The following is an 11,982-nucleotide window of genomic DNA, read 5'->3' as shown; positions in this document are numbered from 1 at the left end:
GTCTGAGGAAGTCACAAGAAGCCACCAGAACACCACCAAAATTTTTTTGGTGTTTCTTTCTATGAAGTCACAAGAATAACCACGGAGGAATGGCAAGGTGTACCAATACCATCCAGTGTCATCCACCGTCTGTTGGGTTATATTTATATCCTTCTTAAAGTCATGTGTCCTCTTATGGGCTTCCTTTAGCAGAACAGCCTTCCACCTGTCTGCCCCAGTGAAACATTCCTTCACGAGTCTGCTTTAGCAAAACATCCTTTCACCTATGTGCCCCAGCAAAACATTCTTTGACATAATTGTCTTTCCAAGGAAACCAGAAGTATCCACTACAGATGATGGTTGCCTATGAAGAGGATATAAATAATTCCTTTAGAGATACAGGAAAACACAATCAAACAGATAGAAGCCCTTAAAGACATACAGGAAAATACAGTCAAACAAGTGAGGGAAAGGAGCAAGGGCTCCAAGAACTAAAAATAGAAATAGAAGCAATAAAGAAACCACATATGGAGTTAACCCTGAAGATGGGAAACCTAGGAAAGAGAACAATAGCAACAGATGCAAACATCATCAACAGAATACAAGAGACGGAAGAGAGAATCTTAGGTATAGACGATACCGTAGAAGGAAGTCTCAATTCTGAACATCTATGCCCCAAATTCATAAAAGAAACACATTCATAAAAGAAACTTTACAAAAGCTCAGAAAACACAGTGAATCTCATACAATAATAGTAAAAGACTTCAATACCCCACTCTCACCAATGGACAGGCCATTGAAACAGAAACTAGACAAAACCACAGTGAAACTAACAGAAGTTATGAGACAAATGGATTTAATAGATAACAACAGAACCTTCCATCCAAAAAAAATAAAAGAATATACCTTCTTAGCACCTCACAGAACCTTCTCCAAAATTGACTTCATCAACAACAGAAACACTGGAAAGACTACAGCATTCACGGAAACTGAACAACTCTCTACTCAATGATAACTTAATCAGGGAACAAAGAAAGAATTAAAAGTCTTTCTAGAATTAAACGAAAATAAAGACACAGCATACATAAACTTATGAATGATAAAGAAAGCAGTGCTAAGAGGAACATTCCTAGCACTAAGTGTCCCCATAAAGAAATTGGAGAGATCTCCTATTAGAAATTTAACAGTTCACCTATAAGCTCTAGAACAAAAAGAAGCAAACACACACAATAGGAGTAGATGGCAAAAAGTAGTCAAACTCGGGCTGAAACCAATCAATTAGATTCAAAGAGAAAACAAGAATCAACAAAACCAAGAGCTGGTTCTTTGATAAAATCAATAAGATAGACAAACCCTTAGCCAAACTCACTAAAAGGCACAGAAACAGTATTCAAATTTACAAAATCAGAAATGAAAAGGGAGACATAACATCAGAAAATGAGGAAATTAAAAAATCATCAGGTCTTACTTCAAAAGCCTGTAGTCGACAAAACTGAAAAATTGGAATGAAATGGCTGATTGTCTAGACAGATACCACATACAGAAGTTAAATCAGGAACAGACAAACCATTTAAACAACCCCATAACTCCTAAAGAAATAAAGGCAGGCACTAAAAGTCTCCCACCCAAAAAGAGCCCACGTCCAGATGGGTTCAGTGCAGAATTCTATCAGACCTTCATAGAAGACCTCATAGCAATACTGTCCAAACTATTCCACAAAATTGAAACAGACAGAGCGCTACCAAATTCCTTCTATGAAGCCACATTTACTCTTATACCTAAACCACACAAAGACCCAACAAAGAAAGAGAACTTCAGAACAATTTCCCTTATAAATATCGATGTAGAAATACTCAATAAAATTCTTGCAAATTGAATCCGAGAACACTTCAAAATGATCATCCATCATGATCAAGTAGGCTTCATCCCAGGGATGGGGATGGTTCAATACAGGGAAATCAATCAACGTAATCCATTATATAAACAAACTCAAACGTAAGAACCACATGATCATCTCATTAGATCCTGAGAAAGCATTTGAAAAAATTCAAGTCTTCTTCATGATAAAAGTCCTGGAAAGATCAGGAATTTAAAGCCCACACCTAACCACAGTACAAGCCAAATACAGCAAACCAGTAGCCAGCATCAAACTAAATGGAGAGAAACTTGAAGCAATTCCATTAAAATCAGAGACTAGACAAGGCTACCCACTCTCTCCCTACCTATTCAATATAGTTTTCGAAGTCCTAGCCAGAGCAATCAGACAACCAAAGGAGATCAAAGGGATCCAAACTGGAGAGGAAGAAGTCAAAATATCAACATTTGCAGATGATATGATAGTATATATAAGCAATCCCCAACATTCTACCAGAGAAATCCTACAGCTGATAAACACCTTCAGCAAAGTGGCTGGACACAAATTAACTAAAAAAACAAGAACAAGAACAAGAACAATAAGAACAACAAGAACAAGAACAAGAGCAACAACAACAACAACAACAACAACAACAACAACAACAGTCCTCCTTTATACAAATGATAAATGAGCTGAGAAAGCAATTAAGGAAAACAGCTCCTTTCCAATAGCCATGAATAATATAAAAAATATCTTGGTTGGTGAAAGACCTGTATGTCAAGTTGTTATTGCTAAACACAAATGACCGTGCAGCCCCCAGAGCCCCGGAGGTAAGAGAGGAGGCCTGGATTTACTTAGTTCAACTGCTTGCTAGCCTTTGAGTCAGGGATAAGTTATTAAACTCCTTAGCTTCAGACTTCTTTCCAAAACAACATAAATCCCAGACATTTTATTACTTTTCAAAATTAAAATTCTATGACCATTCATTCCTTTTGTCCTAGGGATATGTCAAATTTAAAAGGGAACAAATGTTTGATATTCCCCACTTATCTGACAAGGGAAAGTGGCTTGGGGGAGCATTAGTTAGACCTGTGGGGGCAGAAGTATTGTTTAGGGGTCTGAATTACCCCCGCCCCTCTTTGAGCAGCTGCCAAACATATTCTCTAAAGGCTGCTCTTGAGGACAACTGTCAAATGTGGCTCTGAGAAATGCCATTAATGCTACCATTCTTCTTGTTTACAAAGTGTCAAAAGACAAATTAAACAGCCCCAAGATCATCTGCCTAGATGAAACTGGGGAACAGCCCTGAAGAGCAGCTACTTTACAGTTTCCTTCTATTGTCCACTTTTGTAGTATCCAATGTTTAATGATAAAAGGACTATTATTATTATTATTATTATTATTATTATTATTATTATTATTATATTATTCACTTAAAGATTTTCATCATTAGGTTCTAAGTTAGGGCCAGGCTAATTTTTTTGGAGGTCGAATGCCGCCCTCTGCTGGCACTCTTTCAGACACAACAAAATGCAAACCCCACACAGCCACGTGCTCAGAAGTGAAAGCCAGAGTTAACATAATTTTACCCACAAAAATGATTACTTCTTTTATGATGTAAGTAAAATACGATTCTTTTAGAAAAGTATAAAATGCGAATAAGGAAACCTATAAATTTCCCATCACTCTTCAGTCCTACACCTTGTTGAATTTTTTCTTTTCTTCTTTCCCTCTTTCTTTTCTTTGTCCCCCCCCTCTGTGTGTGTATGTGTGTGTGTGTGTGTGTGTGTGTGTGTGTGTGTGTGTGTTGTTTTGTTTGCTCGCTTGTTTATTTTGAAGTAGAACTTTCTATATAGCTGAGGCTGACCTTGAAACTGTCCTTTCTCCTGTGTCGGTCGGCTTCAGAGTACTGGGGTATCAGGACATCACCACTCCCTGCCACGCAATCTTTATGTGCTCATTGAACTCAGTAGATGCTGAAATAGTACTTCACTATTAAACCCACCTGTTTTTTTTTTATTTTTTAGATTCTAAGACAAAAAGCATAACTTTTCTTGGTGGTCATGACATCTCATAGCTCTAAGCACTCAGGAGGTAGGGGCAGGAGGATTGCCATAATTTCCTCATCTCATGGCAAGTTTGAGGCCGGACAGACACACATAGGGAAAAGGCGTATCAAAGCAAAAGCAAACTCCACTATGAACGTAGAAATGAGTGGAAGAGCGCTTGATACATTGTTAGCTTACAACCTCCTGCAACTTCAGCTCTAGGGACTCAACACTCCTCCATTCCCATATCCACACGCACCAACATCATTCAAAATAAAGCTGTTCTTTATCATTAGACATGAACAGATTGAGACAGAGGGAGGACACAGAGCCCCACAAAGAGACTTTAACGTCTACCATCCCAGGCACACTCTCAGTTGCTAATCATAATCATTGCAGTGTGTCATCTGAGAGATTAAGTTGTTTTTTTTTTTTTAATGTGGGATTCTGAGGCCTGTAACTGGAGTCTCTTATTCAAGACATAGGAAGTGGTGCTTTGGAACGTGCAAGTTCCCACGTGATGCTGTCAATACTGCCTTGATGACCATCCTTGGAACATTACGTTCAAATGAGACAAGCATCGGAAATCGAGTTACTGTTGCTTTGTTCATGTACAGACAAGTGGAAGAATGCTTGGCTCTTTGGACTGTTCAATATTATGCTTTGTATTCCCTTGCTACTGTGTTAGTCAAGGCAAATAAGGAGAGACTTGTAAGTGAGTGACGCGGCTGAGGTTTAATCACTCATTGGTAGCAAAATCTACCCTTTTTAGAAGTAGAGCTGTCTGTTAAATAGGTCAATCTTTCAGAGCTGCCATTTATTATAATATATAGCATTGTACACATCCACCATTTGGTCTAGCCGTCTTCTAGAAACTAACCATATAAAATGAACTAAACATGTGTTGCAAATATATAGTAATGGAACTTCTCTATGAGCATAATTTAGCAAAAATCACTCTGGAAACAGCTTTGCAGTCCAGCAATGGGAAATTGGATACATGCAATGGAGAACTTCATTGTGAAAGAAACCTCAGTGACAAGAAAAGAAAGGCGAAAGTAGAGACAGCAAGTGGTAGATACTGTCCCCTTCCTTCCTCACTGCTCCCACATCCTGTGATGCCATAGGCAATCACTAGTTGTACACAGTACACAAGAGTGGCAATGGGAAAAATTGTAAATTGGTGGTATGCTGTTTCTTACTCAGTGCTGCCATTCGTGTTTGATGCTCTCCTGCCCCCAAAACAGATTTTACTTGTGGGAAATTAGATGCATTATATTGTGGATTCAAGTACTCTAGGAACTAAAATGTAAGAGAACATTATGCTGGAAAACAGGAAGGGCTGTACAGTTTGCAGATATCAACTATGTCCTTACTAAAGAAAATGGTAGAATGAGTACCAGGCTGGTGGCTGTCACACTGCTGGAACATGGAGATAGGGAGATAGCTATGACATATTTAATGAAAAGGTCCCTATTACTTCTGGGTTTGCATAAATATTTAGTTTGGTGATCTTTGAATTATGGTTTAAATTTCAAACTTGTTACTCCCCTCTCATACATAACAGAGGAAACTTTTGTTTTACAAGTCAGACTGTTAAAGGAAAACCTTTGGAGATGTGTTTTGTGGACTGCTGTTGGATCTCATTCTGCAGGCCAACAAGGTCGAGCCACAACTCTTCCATCTATGAGACAGAAATTGCCCAGCAAGAACTCTTTACCTGCATCCCAGAGATGTTATCCTGTTTGAATCCTGGCGTAATCTAATGATGCTTCCCAGGTATGATACTCAAGGTGAGAGGATGGAGACTTGACATACATAAACCCTGGGTTTGATCCCCAGAATTTTACAAGTGTGTGTGATCTTGCAGACCTGTATTCACAATGGCAGTAGGAGGTAGTAGCAGGAAAATCAGAAGGCCATCTGTGGATACATAGCAAATTCATAGCTACAGGGGAAGGAGAGAACCTGAGCTAGGCATGCCCCTGCACCCTCACTCACACTTGTCAATACAACACCCCAAAGCATGACAACATCATTTTTTTTTAACAGTGAGAAGGGGCCAGTGAGATGGCTCAGGGCTTAAAGAATGTGTCAGGCAAACCTGGAGACTTGAAGTCAATCTCCAGAACCCAATAAAGGTAGAAGGAGATTAACTGGATCTGCCAAGTTGTCTTTTGCTCTCCCATGTGAGTCCCGGAAGTATTCACACTCTTGAGAATATGCAATCCCCCCCACACAAATAATAACAATTTCAACATTTTAAAAGTGTTAAAATTTCAGTTTGAAATCTTTGCATCTTGCAGGAGAAAGTCTGAAGGACTTCATGCACTGGTCAATTATCAGTATTAATAAAGAAAAATAGACACAAAGTCCAGACGCGGAGAAAATGTCGTCAGGGGTCGAAGCGGCAGCCGAAGTGGCAGTGACAGAGCCCAAAATGGAGGAAGAGAGCGGCGCGCCCTGTGTGCTGAGCGGCAACGGAGTTCCGGGCCTGAAGGGTGAAGAACGACCTACTCAGAAAGAGAAGAGGAAGGAGAAAAACCTAAAAAGAGGAGGCAATCGCTTTGAGCCGTATGCCAACCCAACTAAAAGATACAGCGCCTTCATTACAAACATACCTTTTGATGCGAAATGGCAGTCACTTACAGACCTGGTTAAAGAAAAAGTTGGTGAGGTAACATACGTGGAGCTCTTAATGCATGCAGAAGGAAAGTTAAGGGGATGTGCTGTTGTTGAGTTCAAGATGGAGGAGAGCAGGAAAAAAGCTGCCGAAGTTCTAAACAAGCAAAGTCTGAGCGGGAGGGAGGCCACTGAAAGTCGAAGAAGATCCTGATGGTGAACATGCAAGGAGAGCAATGCAAAGGGGCTGGGAGACTTGGAAGCACAGTATTTGTAGCAAATCTGGGTTAGAAAGTTGGCTGGAAGAAACTGAAAGAACTATTTAGTATGGCTGGTGCGGTGGTCCGAGCAGACATTCTGGAAGATAAAGATTTGAAAAGTCGTGGAAGATGCACGGTGACGTTTGAACAGTCCATTGAAGCTGTGCAAGCTGTATCTATGTTTAATGGCCAGTGGCTGTTTGATAGACCGATGCTCGTCAAGATGGATGAGAAGCCTTTACCAAAGGGAGACTTTTTTTCCTCCTGAATGCCCACAGCAACTTCCTCATGGACTTGGTGGTATCGGTGTGGGGTTAGGACCCGGGAGGCAGCCTGTTGATGCAACCACCTGAACAAAAAGGCATTGGAATGGGGACCGACCTGCAGGAATGGGGAATGGAAGGCACAGGGATTGGGAATAAAATCGTGGAAGGACCCTTTGGTGGTGGTATGGAAAACATGGGGCGATTTGGATCCGGGATGAACATGGGCCGGATAAATGAAATCCTAAGAAATGCACTGAAGAGAGGAGAGATCATTGCAGAGCAAGGAGGAGTGGAGCTGGAGGCAGTGTCCCTGGGGTCGAAAGGATGGGCCCTGGCATTTGACCGCATTAGCAGTGCTGGCATGGAGCACATGGGCGAAGGCTTAGGCCATGGCATGGATCGAGTGGGCTGCGGCATCAAGCGCGTGGGCCCACTAGGCCTTCACCACATGGCCTCCAGTATTGAGCGCATGGGCCAGACCATGGAGCACATTGGTTCTGGTGTGGAGCGCATGGGTGCCGGTATGCACTTCGGCCTGAAGCGCATGGCTGCACCCACTGACCATGGGCCTTGAGCGCATGGGCCTGGAACGAATGGGCGCCAACAGCCTGGAATGTATGGACCCTGTCGTGGGCCCAGCATTGGCCGCTGGTATTGAGCGAATGGACCTGGCCATGGGTGGCACCGACGGTGCTGGTTTTGACCGAGCCATTGAGATGGAGTGGGGAAACTTTGGAGGAAGCTTCGCAGGTTCCTTTGGCGGAGCTGCAGGCCATGCACCTGGAACAGCCAGGAAGGCCTGACAGATATTCGTGAGAAATCTCCCATTTGATTTTTCATGGAAGATGCTATAGGACAAATTCAATGAATGTGGCCACGTGCTGTGTGCCGACATCAAGATGGAGAACGGAAAGTCCAAGGGGTGCGGTGTGGTTAAGTTTGAGTCTCCAGAGGTGGCTGAGCGAGCCTGCCAGATGATGAATGGCATGAAGCTTGAGTGGTCGAGAGATTGATGTTCGAATTGATAGAAACGCTCAAGCAGTTGCCTTTTTTAAACATCAATACCAGACCTCTGAATTTGTATTTTTTCATGTTAACCATTTTAATTTGTTGGCTGGATATATAAAGATGTTTAAAAAATTCAGTTGCTTTTTGGGGTAATTTGAATTAATTTTTTAATGATTGGGGTTCCATTTGTTTGCATTGAGATTGCAATTGCACAAGTTATTTTTTTCTTGTAGTTGTGGCATCTTATTGACATCGAATATGACTTTGATAATAAATACCAGTTCTGAAAAAAATAGCTTATTTTTCATAATTCAGCAGGCATATGAGGCCTAGTTTCTGTGGCCTAAAAGGAACTGTCTAAATGTAAATACATGCATAGACACCATACTCTCCATTTTATTTCTTTTTCTTGTTCCTCTTGAATAAGGAGGCACTATCAACATCTAGGCCCAGATAGTTATCATGAAAGATTTTCCTGTACATTCTAGCATGTTTTAGCAGCATCTCTGGCCTGTACTCTCTAGATGTTCCCTCATCTATCTTGGCAATTAAAAAATCCTGCCAACACTGTTACTTACTTGCTCCCTGGGAAGCAACTGTACACCTGATTCACAGATAATCCATTTCCTTGAATGTAAGTCCAATGTTTTGTTTAACCAGGAACATTTGCATACACCCACAACCCCAGCAACTTGGAGGTCGAAGCAGGATGATCTACCATTCAAATCTAGCTAAACAGCAAGGTTGAGTTCAGTCTGGCCTTTTTGAAGTGCTGTTTCAAAACAGTTGCTTTAAACTGTTTTGTTTTTACCCCTTTATTTCAGTCCCCTAACAGAGCAAAGGACAAAGCATGACTTAGTAGATATTTAGGTGCACAGGAGGACAACTCTTTAGACCTGAGTGCCAATCAGAATAGTGTGGCTGAAAACTGTCTTTGAAATGATGAAACCTGGTTGACTGTTTTTATTCTGTCACTAACCTCTTAAAACACACACACACATACACACACACACACACCGCGTGTGATTGTTTCAAAAGCTAGCTGAGCATAAAAGACAGCTAGAGAGCCAGTAAGCAGCCTTCCTCCATTTTTTGCTCTATTTTCTGATTATATTCTAGCCCCAACTTCCTCCAATGAAGGATTGTAGGCTGGAAGTATAAGATAAATATTCCCTTTCCTCCCCAACTTGCTATTAGTCATGTTTGAATCACAACATCATAAAACAAACTAGAACAAGGTGCAATATAGATGTTTGAATGCTATGATTCATATATTTACTTTTAGTAACCTTCTTACTATGGTCTATTGAGTTTTAATTTATTAATTATTATTATTCATTAATATAATTATCAATAGAAATATCTTAGTAAAATAGCTTGTTTCTTTTAATGTCAAATCATAGTGTAGACATTTCAATTAGTCAGAAAGTTGTAGGGTTATGGGTCCTGGGTTCACTTTAGCCACAGGGTATGGCCACTCGGAGAGGCAGGACTCAGGGAGTTTGACTGTGTTTATCCCATGCCGCACCAGGCCGGGCAGATGCTAGACTGTAGGGAGGTGCCAATGGGTGAGAAAGTGTAGTCTGAAGTGCAGGACAGCCAGAGGTAGTTGGGGGTCCACAGGCCTGCAATGAGGTTCTCAGGCTCTTGGACATACAGGTGCCCTGGTAGCCTCACAAGAGTTGAGAATGGAGTTTGGGGCCTGTGGGCTGGGTCTAGCTCCTGGCCAGGGGTTGGGGGAGCTCAGACTGATCCCACAGTGAGTCCTTGGTTTGGCTGGTGGTAGGCAGTGCAGAGAGGCCTTCTACATTAGACAGAAACTCTGTGACAAGACCTTTCCACCAGCTCCCCACAGGGATCAGATAATAAAATAGACAGTCTATGATTTCCAACCATTTATTGCCATGATGGGAAGTAAGTGTAAAAAACCATACACACCCATTTCTCAGGCGCTTGAGATTAAATGCCTTTTACAGGGAGGGGAGTGGCTGGGAAGGAAAGTTCATTGGCTAAGCCTCCAGGCCTCTAAGTATCTCATTAGAATGGAGATCTCTGTCTTGAGCCTACATGACCACAGGTCTGTCTTCTTTCCTATCATTAGATGTTAGAGAGGCCTCATCTCCATGTGAGGGGGCTTGGGGCATTGCTCTTATGTGACTGATGCCACAAATCTATGGGGGCAGCTAGTGACAGGGGCTTGGTTCTGGGGAGCAGGCAAAGCTCCTACTGTCTCCAGGGCTTCAAAGAAAGCCTTTAGCTCAACAGAGGACTAGGCTACCTTTCAATGTCCACTTCCCCACAGAGAGTGAGAACATTTTTCAACTCCTAGGAACACATTGCTAAGTGCAGTTTGCCAATAGGAAGCACTACAAGAATCACTTGGGTGTAGTCCTCTCACTACAGCCTTTTTAGCTTCGTGCAGAATTATTTAAAGATTTTTAAATAGGAACAAAATTGTGCTTTTTCTATGCTGAGATTCAACAGTCCAATTGCTACATGTGGGTATTTATGCTTTTTCAAATTTCTCTAATGACCATGTATTAATTTTGTATCATAAGAAATATTCTTGGGCTGAAGAGTCAGCTCATTTGGGAGAGTGCTTAGTTACCATGCAGAAAACTGTAGGCATCTATAACCCCAGTACTCGGTAGGTGGAGGCGAGAAGCCCGGAAGTTCAGTTATCCTTGGCATCATAGCAAGCAGGAGGCCAGCCTGCGACACATGAGTCCCTGTCCCCCAAAATGAAAATACATACAAATCTGTCCCAATTCAAAATCATTTTTGAAAGGGGAAGAAATATTTTCTCTCAAAGCAATTTTTCATACAAATGGTATTAGGGCAGGGTCAGGCAAGGCAGGGCAAGGCAGGGCACATCTATTTCCTTGGATCTGGGAGGCCGTGGCAGAATAGGCACAAATTTGAGGCCAGCCTGGTCTCTACACATTATCTTTGGAGTAAGGATCAGGTCTTTGTAATATAAAGATAGCCAATGCTTTTGATGTTAAATCAAATGAATGATCACTTCGTATTTCAACCCAATAATATAAATAATTGTCAGTTATTACTGTTAATTTAGTTAAGGAAATAGTGTCAAAGTATAGAGTTGATTTTTTTCTTGTATTGCCACAGTATATCTAATTGTCCACGCAGAAACTACTCCATGTGAGGACAGAACTTGTTATGTAAATCTTAAAAGTAGTGGCTGCTTATTTACATTTCATGTCATTGTGCTTTTACCCAGGTAAAAGCAACTCAGGGAAGAAAGAAAGAGGTACTGTAGCTCACTTTTAAGGTTAGACTGCCAGGGGGATGAAATCACAGCAATAGGAACTTAGGGGACTTTTTCTCCTTTTCATACAGTTAACATTCACAGCCCAGGGAATGGTGCCACCCACAGTGGGTGGATCTTCCTAACTTAGTAGACCTAACCAAGACCATCCCCCAGAAGCATATAGAGAGATCCTCTCCCAATTGACTCTAGATCTCATCAAGTTAAGAACTGAGATTAATCATCATACAAGCCTTTAGAATGTCTAACTAGGGGCTGAGGTCCAAATCATATTTTGGTAATTCATCCATGTCAAGAATATTATTACTTAGTCCAAGTATTAATGGTCAGGAAAGGAATGGCATTTATATTTAAATGTTATTTGAGCTGGAGAGATAGCACAACAGTAAATAAAGCATTACCTACCATGCTTAAGGCCCTGGTTCTTTTTAAAATTATGTTGTCTTTAGTATGTGTGTGTACATGTGAAGGAAGTTAGATGATAATTTGTAGGAGCCAGTTCTCAGATTTAGTCAGGCTTCGTGGCAACAGTACTGTCTCACTGTCCCAAAGCGCTGCCTGCACTCTAGTCCGAGCACTGAGACAAAACAAACAAATAACAATGCTCAGTACTTTATTATCTTTCACGTGTTTGTAAAACCAACAATAAAAGAAG

At 41.3% G+C, this 11,982-nt stretch overlaps 1 pseudogene; it reads left to right on the top strand.

Annotated features, from left to right (window-relative positions):
- The first annotated feature begins 6,271 nt into the window (after positions 1 to 6,271).
- On the top strand, positions 6,272 to 8,325 carry LOC116888113 (annotated as a pseudogene).
- Positions 8,326 to 11,982: the final 3,657 nt, after the last annotated feature.

Source organism: Rattus rattus, chromosome X (genome assembly GCF_011064425.1).
Source record: "Rattus rattus isolate New Zealand chromosome X, Rrattus_CSIRO_v1, whole genome shotgun sequence".
Lineage (NCBI taxonomy): Eukaryota > Metazoa > Chordata > Mammalia > Rodentia > Muridae > Rattus > Rattus rattus.
Note: the sequence above shows the minus strand (reverse complement) of the source record. Positions and strands in the feature narration are given on the sequence as shown.